This window comes from Salmo salar, chromosome 06 (assembly GCF_965601325.2).
Source record: "Salmo salar chromosome 06, fSalSal1, whole genome shotgun sequence".
Taxonomy (NCBI): Eukaryota; Metazoa; Chordata; class Actinopteri; order Salmoniformes; family Salmonidae; genus Salmo; species Salmo salar.
Window position 1 is genome coordinate 13425547 of NC_138296.1, and position 9454 is coordinate 13435000.

The following is a 9454-nucleotide window of genomic DNA, read 5'->3' on the forward strand; positions in this document are numbered from 1 at the left end:
TTGTGTCACTTGAATCTGTGGCTGTGTTCCAATAATCTCTCACTTGTTCACTTCCCTGCATGGATTTGAAAGGAAATGACTGTCCCTCTAACCCGTGTCTACACCAATCCAATGCTTTTGAACTTGTAGGGAGTAGTGAATGAGTTCACACTTCAGGAGGATGGAGATAGCATTGGGATGCACTGTCTGAATTACAGTAATATTACATTTGGATTATAGACTATAGGCCTACTGCCTGTACATTAGCATGTTAAACATTTCCTGGATAGGATGAGAGGAAACCATCCACAACTGAAATGGTGTCGATGGTGAATTACTGGTAAGTATTATCACTGATGTCATGTTTATTGGATGTTTGTTTGTTTACTACGAGTTGGACACAATCACAGTAAGACACATTCTTTATGATATGAAATCAGAATTACAGTAAGGCAGTCATTCTCCCAATTCATCCCTTCAGTTCCATGTTGAATGACAAAATATACATTTGGCGAGATGTGCTATAAGCACAATGCATGCACCTGGGTCTGTTAAGACAATAGATTGATACAGTACATATAATTGGTTAAGACATGGTCAAAGAAAAGTACTGCAGGGGCCCTTAACAGTCAAATAAGGTCATTGTACAGTACTGCAGGAGCCCTTAACAGTCAGATAACCCATCATTGTACAGGGGCCCTTAATTTTATTTATTTATTTCTCCTTTATTTAACCAGGTAGGCAAGTTGAGAACAAGTTCTCATTTACAATTGCGACCTGGCCAAGATAAAGCAAAGCAGTTCGACACATACAACAACACAGAGTTACACATGGAGTAAAACAAACATACAGTCAATAATACAGTAGAAAAAATAAGTCTATATACAATGTGAGCAAATGAGGTGAGATAAGGGAGGTAAAGGCAAAAAAGGCCATGGTGGCAAAGTAAATACAATATAGCAAGTAAAACACTGGAATGGTAGATTTGTAGTGGAAGAAAGTGCAAAGTAGAAATATAAATAATGGGGTGCAAAGGAGCAAAATAAATAAATACAGTAGGGGAAGAGGTAGTTGTTTGGGCTAAATTATAGATGGGTTATGTACAGGTGCAGTGACCTGTGAGCTGCTCTGACAGCTGGTGCTTAACGCTAGTGAAGGAGATAAGTGTTTCGAATTTCAGAGATTTTTGTAGTTCGTTCCAGTCATTGGCAGCAGAGAACTGGAAGGAGAGACGGCCAAAGGAGGAATTGGCTTTGGGGGTGACCAGAGAGATATACCTGCTGGAGCGCATGCTACACGTGGGTGCTGCTATGGTGACCAGCGAGCTGAGATAAGGGGGGACTTTACCTAGCAGGGTCTTGTAAATGACCTGGAGCCAGTGGGTTTGGCGACGAGTATGAAGCGAGGGCCAGCCAAAAGGGGGCGTACAGGTCGCAGTGGTAGTTAGTATATGGGGCTTTGGTGACAAAACAGATGACACTGTGATAGACTGCATCCAGTTTGTTGAGTAGGGTATTGGAGGCTATTTTGTAAATGACATCGCCGAAGTCGAGGATCGGTAGGATGGTCAGTTTTACGAGGGTATGTTTGGCAGCATGAGTGAAGGATGCTTTGTTACGAAATAGGAAGCCAATTCTAAATTTAACTTTGGATTGGAGATGTTTGATGTGAGTCTGGAAGGAGAGCTTACAGTCTAACCAGACACCTAGGTATTTGTAGTTGTCCACATCTTCTAAGTCAGAAGCGTCCAGGGTAGTGATGCTGGACGGGCAGGCAGGTGCGGGCAGCGATCGGTTGAAGAGCATGCATTTAGTTTTACTTGTATTTAAGAGCAGTTGGAGGCCACGGAAGGAGAGTTGTATGGCATTGAAGCTCGTCTGGAGGTTAGTTAACACAGTGTCCAAAGAAGGGCCAGAAGTATACAGAATGGTGTCGTCTGCGTAGAGGTGGATCAGAGACTCACTAGCAGCAAGAGCGACATCATTGATGTATACAGAGAAAAGAGTTGGCCCAAGAATTGAACCCTGTGGCACCCCATAGAGACTACCAGAGGCCCGGGACAACAGGCCATCCAATTTGACCCATTGAACTCTGTCAGAGAAGTAGTTGGTGAACCAGGCGAGGTAATAATTTGAGAAACCAAGGCTGTTGAGTCTGCGGTGATTGACAGAGTCGAAAGCCTTGGCCGGGTCAATGAATACGGCAGCACAGTATTGTTTCTTATCGATGGCGGTTACGATATCGTTTAGGACCTTGAGCATGGCTGAGGTGCACCCATGACCAGCTCTGAAACCAGATTGCATAGCGGAGAAGGTGCGGTGGGATTCATAACAGTCAGATAACCCATCATTGTACAGGGGCCCTTAACAGTCAGATAACCCATCATTGTACAGTGTGAATTCTTGTTTGTGGTCATGCTTTTCTTCTTTGTTTGAAACCTGTCAACTGCTGTTTATTTTCCAAGTTTGTTAAAGTATTGGACCAGGTGTATCAATTACATTTAAAAAAAAGCTTTCTGTGTTTGTCTATTTTGCGCACACACACTGTCTGTATAATATATATATAGTCATTTATAGATTACACAATATTATACGGCACACATACTACATATCATTACATATGAGTAATTTACCAGACACTCTTATCCAGAGTGACTTATAGTTAGCTACCTTAAGATGAATGTACTAGATAGGTGATACAACCATATATTACAGTCATAGTAAGTACAACTTTCCCTCAATAAAGCAGCTATTAGCACAGTCACTGATAGTAAGAAAAGACAAGTGCAAGTGTACCCAAACCTATCTCAGTTCAAATCAAGCACTGCGTAGTTGACGTATGGAGCCAAGTGGTAAAACAGAGGTGAACTGGCATGAAGCACAAAGAAAGACATGCCAGTAACAAAAGTGGTGTAGTCTGACACCTAGTGGACAGGTTGATGTTCTTGGGGTAGCCAAGCCGGCCCACCACCAGGTTGATGTTTACATTTACATTTACATTTAAGTCATTTAGCAGACGCTCTTATCCAGAGCGACTTACAAAATGGTGCATTCACCTTATGATATCCAGTGGAACAACCACTTTACAATAGTGCATCTAAATATTTTAAGGGGGGGGGGGGGGGGGGTTAGAAGGATTACTTTATCCTATCCTAGGTATTCCTTAAAGAGGTGGGGTTTCAGGTGTCTCCGGAAGGTGGTGATTGACTCCGCTGTCCTGGCGTCGTGAGGGAGCTTGTTCCACCATTGGGGTGCCAGAGCAGCGAACAGTTTTGACTGAGCTGAGCGGGAACTGTGCTTCCTCAGAGGTAGGGGGGCCAGCAGGCCAGTGGTGGATGAACGCAGTGCCCTTGTTTGGGTGTAGGGCCTGATCAGAGCCTGAAGGTATGGAGGTGCCGTTCCCTTCACAGCTCCGTAGGCAATCACCATGGAGTAGTCGGCCCACCACCAGGTTGATGTTCTTGGAGTAGCCGGCCTACCACCAGGTTGATGTTCTTGGGGTAGCCGAGCCGGCCCACCACCAGGTTGATGTTCTTGGGGTAGCCGAGCCGGCCCACCACCAGGTTGATGTTCTTGGGGTAGCCGAGCCGGCCCACCACCAGGTTGATGTTCTTGGGGTAGCCGAGCCGGCCCACCACCAGGTTGATGTTCTTGGGGTAGCCAGCCCACCACCAGGTTGATGTTCTTGGGGTAGCCGAGCCGGCCCACCACAAGGTTGATGTTCTTGGAGTAGCCGGCCTACCACCAGGTTGATGTTCTTGGGGTAGCCGGCCCACCACCAGGTTGATGTTCTTGGGGTAGCCGAGCCGGCCCACCACCAGGTTGATGTTCTTGGGGTAGCCAGCCCACCACCAGGTTGATGTTCTTGGGGTAGCCGAGCCGGCCCACCACAAGGTTGATGTTCTTGGAGTAGTCGGCCCACCACCAGGTTGATGTTCTTGGAGTAGCCGGCCTACCACCAGGTTGATGTTCTTGGGGTAGCCAAGCCAGCCCACCACCAGGTTGATGTTCTTGGAGTAGCCGAGGTTGATGTTCTTGGGGTAGCCGGCCCACCACCAGGTTGATGTTCTTGGGGTAGCCGAGCCGGCCCACCACAAGGTTGATGTTCTTTGAGTAGCCGAGCCGGCCCACCACCAGGTTGATGTTCTTGGGGTAGCCGAGCCGGCCCACCACCAGGTTGATGTTCTTGGGGTAGCCGAGCCGGCCCACCACCAGGTTGATGTTCTTGGGGTAGCCGAGCCGGCCCACCCACAAGCCGATACGAGCTTGTTCCTGCAAAAACAGGAACCACAGTTATAGTTAAGGCACACATCATTGTAGATTTTAAGGTACACAGCATTATAGATTGTAAGTCACACAGCATTATAGATGTTAAGGCACTCAGCATTCTATATTTTAAGGCACTCAGCATTTTTTGCAATATTAAGTACATATAAGGCCCTTCTAATTCGGATCTTCAGAGAAAACATAACAGGAAGCATAGAAATAGTGCACATAGAACAGATCTACCGCTTCTTAGACTTGCTTTCAATGAGAATGACAGATCCGTAACACACGTCGATGTGAATTTGGTCGGGTCACCCAAAAGTTACATATTGCGGCTTTAAAACTGAAGGTGGATTTAGCTAATTTGGTGACCCACGGAACCTCCAGAGTTAACCAACCCTGTGAGCAGGTTTGGTATCTCATGTTTTTATACTTGTGTAGTAGAGCTTTGAAGAGTGATCTACGGGACTTCAATGAGGACCAGCCAACCTTTTCATACAAGATGTAGTGATGCATATGAAAACTGTCGCCCATGATAAAGCGAAGGGCGCAATGGTAGACAGCATTGAAATATTTAAGATTAGGGCTGAATTCTGGTAAATGGTGTCACCATACACTTAGAAAAAAAAAGGTTCCTTATAAAACCAGTGTCCTATCACTTGCTTCATATATGGAACCTCTAAAAGTTCTATATAGAACCCTTCTTTGTTCAGAACTCTAGAAGTTCTTCTTCACTGAGCAAAAATGGTTACATATAGAACCCTGTATGGTGCCATTTATGATTTATGGCAACTGCTCATAAACAGTAATATAGCTACGCATATATAATAAACAATTCAATAATGGACAAAAGAATACCAGCATAGTTTTGAGATTTTACTGTCATTAAATTCAAACCGTTTGGAAATAAGCACTGGTTGCCAGGGAGGCATCTCTGTTTGAATGATAAGATGGAGACGGTGCGACCTCAGTCCACCCTGATGGTTGATGTAAGCCACCACTGTGGTGTTGTCCGTTCTCACCAGGACATGTCTTCCCTTCAGATGTGGAAGGAAAGACTGCAGGGCCAGCAGTACAGCTCAGAGCTCTAGTGTATTGATGTACCTGCTGCTCCAAGGGGGTAGGCAACAGCCGCCGGCCGACCTGCCCTTGGTCACACCCCCCCAGCCGAACTGGGAGGTGTCTGTGCTGACCAGCTCCTGGCAGCACATCCTCCGCATCTCCAGTAGTAACAGCACCACCTCAACAATGCCCTGAGACACTGTGGGATCACCCGCAGCTGGTGGTGATTGTGGTGCTTTGGGTGCAGCCGGTGGGAGTTGAACCACCGTTGAAGAGGATGGAGATGGAGCAGGCCCAGGGGAATCAACAACGAGGCCGCCGTCAGCAAGCCTAACAGGCGTTGGCAGGTTAGGACGGATACCATCCGCCCCTGCCGAAAGTGGTTGAGGCAAGTTAAGATGGCCTGAACCCTTCTGGTGGGCAGGCGTGCTCTCATGAGGACTGAGTCCAGTTCCATGCCAATGAAGGCCACCCTCTGGGTTGGCATCAGACGACGACTCGTCGCCTACAGTAATGCCCAGCCCGCCGATGTGGGTCAGGAGCATGTCTCTGTCTGACAGGACCTGGGTCCTGGTTGGGGCACCAATCAGCCAATTGTCCAGGTAATTAAGGATCAACAACCCTCAGGACGTGAGAGGTGCCAGGACAGCGGGCGCCAAGGAGAGGCCGAAGGGAAGAACCATGAATTCGTAAGCCCTCCCTTCGAAAGCGAATTGGAGGTACTGTCAATGAGCTGGGTGAACAGGAACATGGAAATATGCATCCCTCAGTTCCAGCGTCACAAACTACGGTCGCACACTGTGGTGACACGAAGGCCTGAAGGATGGGCCGGCCCCGGAATTGAGTCGGTACCCCTCGAGCATTGTGGACAACACCCATGGGGACTCCATACACTCCTCCCATTTTGAGACCAGGAGAAGCGGCCCGGGGAAGGGTGTGTCAGGGGTCCTGCCGGCGCCCAACCTTTCCTCTGGCACCCCAGGCACATCCCTATGGCGTGATGGCTGAGGTTGTTGTTCCACCGCACGCTGTGCCTCTCCCCGCTGTCGTTCCTCAGCACGAGGCGATGGGGCAGGAGAGGTACCCCACCGTCATTCGGGTGCAGGTGGGTGGCGACGGTCCGTCTGCCTTGGACCCTGAGGAGGCGGCATGAACCGTCTCAGGGTCTCCAGGTCCCTACGAACCGTATCGGTCTGCTCCAGAATGTCTTCAACCCCTGTGCCAAAGGTCAGCCCTGGGGTGATGGGGAGAACAGCTGGCAGACGGGATTGGGCCAGCCAGAGATGGCGCCTGGATGTAACCACCTGCGCCATCGCCTGTCCATTGGAGCGGGCCACATCCCTCTGGAGCAGGGAAAGCATGCGAGACACCTCCATCGCTTCCCGGAGGAGCTCCTCTGTGCCCCCCTGCAGCCGGGGCAACAGAGTCTGCAGGTAGGCCTGCAGCAGCATGGCTGAGCAGAGGGACCCATATGTGGCTTTCAGGTCTGCATCAAAGACTCTGGGGGGTCCGGCTTCAGTCGCGGGTTCTGCCCTATAATCTCCCAGTCCGGGAGGACCATGGCAGCGATTATGGTGTCCATGGTCGGGTACTCCCGTAGGCCAAGTGACTCTGCGCCCGACACATAACTCCATGGTCCAGTCTCTGCTGTGAGTTGGAAGCGCTCCCTGGCAGAGGCACAGCTCTCCTGCAAGACCTCGCGGAACTCAGCAAAGATGGGGACAGATGGAGGGTCACTGTCCACCAGTTTGATGTCCAGTGCAGTGGCCACCTGAGTGAGTAGGCTCCTCACAGCCTCTCGAGCTGCTGGGGGAAATGAAGCCCCATCGCCGGCTTCTGATGGCCTGTCAGCGTGGTAGCCCCGTTCATGGTGGTGAACAGTAGAGGTCGACCAATTAATCGGAATGGCCGATTAATTAGGGCCGATTTCAAGTTTTCATAACAATCGGTAAATCGGTATTTTTGGCCACCGATTTGCCGATTATTATTATTATTTTTTTTTTTTTTTAAACCTTTATTCAACTAGGCAAGTCAGATTAAGAACACACAGAACGGGGGTTAACTGCCTTGTTCAGGGGGGGATTCGAGGATTTGTTTTTGCAACCTTCTGGTTACTAGCCCAACGCTCTAACCACCTGCCTTACATTGCACTCCACGAGATGATAGTTTCCGGATTCGACCATATTAATGACCTAAGGCTCGTATTTCTGTGTGTTTTTTATGTTATAATTAAATCTATGATATGATAGAGCAGTCACTGTGCGATGGTAGGCACCAGCAGGCTCGTAAGCATTCATTCAGACAGCACTTTGGTGCGTTTTGCCAGCAGCTCCTCGCTGTGTTTCAAGCTGTTTATGACTTCAAGCCGGGTGGGTATAATTTGTGGAACGTTCCAACAGGAATCTATTCCAAACACTTCGTAAATAACAAGGTTGCCAAAAAACAACGCATACAAAGTTGTATAGCGGCAGAATAAGATACCGGGTAGTGAGTGGTCTATTTCATCGCGTTTTTCACTCATCATGTATATTCCGAAAAATGTCTGTCCTCACTCTGGTTGCCTATGGACAAACATTAAGAATAAGCTACGTGGTGAGTTGATGCCTATTCGGCAGCTAGTTAGCTAGGTTTGTATGCGTTGCTACTTTGTATGCATTGTTGGTTGGCAACCTTTTACTTTACGTTTTTTGGACGTCACTCGCTCTGAGACTTGGAGTAGTTGTTTACCTTCCTCTACATGGGTAACGCTGCTTCGAGGGTGGCTGTTGTCGATGTGTTCCTGGTTCGAGCCCAGGTAGGAGCGAGGAGAGGGACGGAAGCTATACTGTTACACTGGCAATACTAAAGTGCCTATAAGATCATCCAATAGTCAAAGGTATATGAAATACAAATCGTATAGAGAGAAATAGTCCTATAATAACTACAACCTAAAACTTACCTGGGAATATTGAAGACTCATGTTAAAAGGAACCACCAGCTTTCATATGTTCTCATGTTCTGAGCAAGGAACTTAAACGTTAGCTTTTTTACATGGCACATATTGCACTTTTACTTTCTTCTCCAACACATTGTTTTGCATTATTTAAACCAAATTGAACATGTTTCATTATTTATTTGAGGCTAAATTTATTTGATTGATGTATTATAATGTAAGTTAAAATAAGTGTTCATTCAGTATTGTTGTAATTGTCATTATTACAAATAAATGAAAAAAAATTAAAAATATATATAAAAATTCTGACGACTAATCGGTATCGGCTTTTTCCGGCCCCCCAATAATCGGTATCGGCGTTGAAAAATCATAATCGGTCGACCTCTAGTGAACAGTGCCAGCATCGTCCCCCAGGAACAGCCCATCACTGGGCAACAGAGAACAACTGTCGACGCCATCGAAACTATCAATCTCCTGAAGCAGGGCATGCACACTCCGTTCAAAATGGTCCCAGCAGTCCGACTCCTGCCCCCGTCCAAGACTGGCAGCAGATGGGCTCTGCCTGCAGTGACTCCGGCCACGCTTCCTGGGTGGGGTACTTTGCCCAGTAGAGGGACTAACAGCTTGCTGGCGCACTCACGCATGGCCTCCAATCACCCCAGCGCAGGTGTTCTGAGAACACACCAAACAGGAATCCAGTACGGCGCTCCACCGCCCTCTCCGCGTGGCTCAAACCCAATAATGTAATGGATTTGATTTGTGCATTCTTTTATTATTATTTTCACACCAACAGCAATATTACCTAGCTGGTTTAATATCCAAGCAGTAAAAACAGCACCATATGATGGAGTAACTTCATTAAGGAACTCCAAAGTCAATGTCTCAACATAGTGGAAGCCCAACACGATACTATAGGCGCGGTGACAGCACACAGTCGTAGTAACGCTAACGAAACACTAGCACGACAAACCGCGCGCAATCAAGCACTCGAGAGAAGGCGCTGGCCATACCGCAAGCTGCTCCAGGAGGCAAACAGCCAGTGAGTATACTTCCACGCAAGATATTACACTTACCACTGACTTACCAAGCGAACTTCAGAAAGTTTGTACCTCAAACCATACGGACATCCGCCGAGAAAATGAAAGAGAACGTGTGTCGGTATATGTGTATATATATGTGTATATATATACTGCTCAAAAAAATAAAGGGAACACTT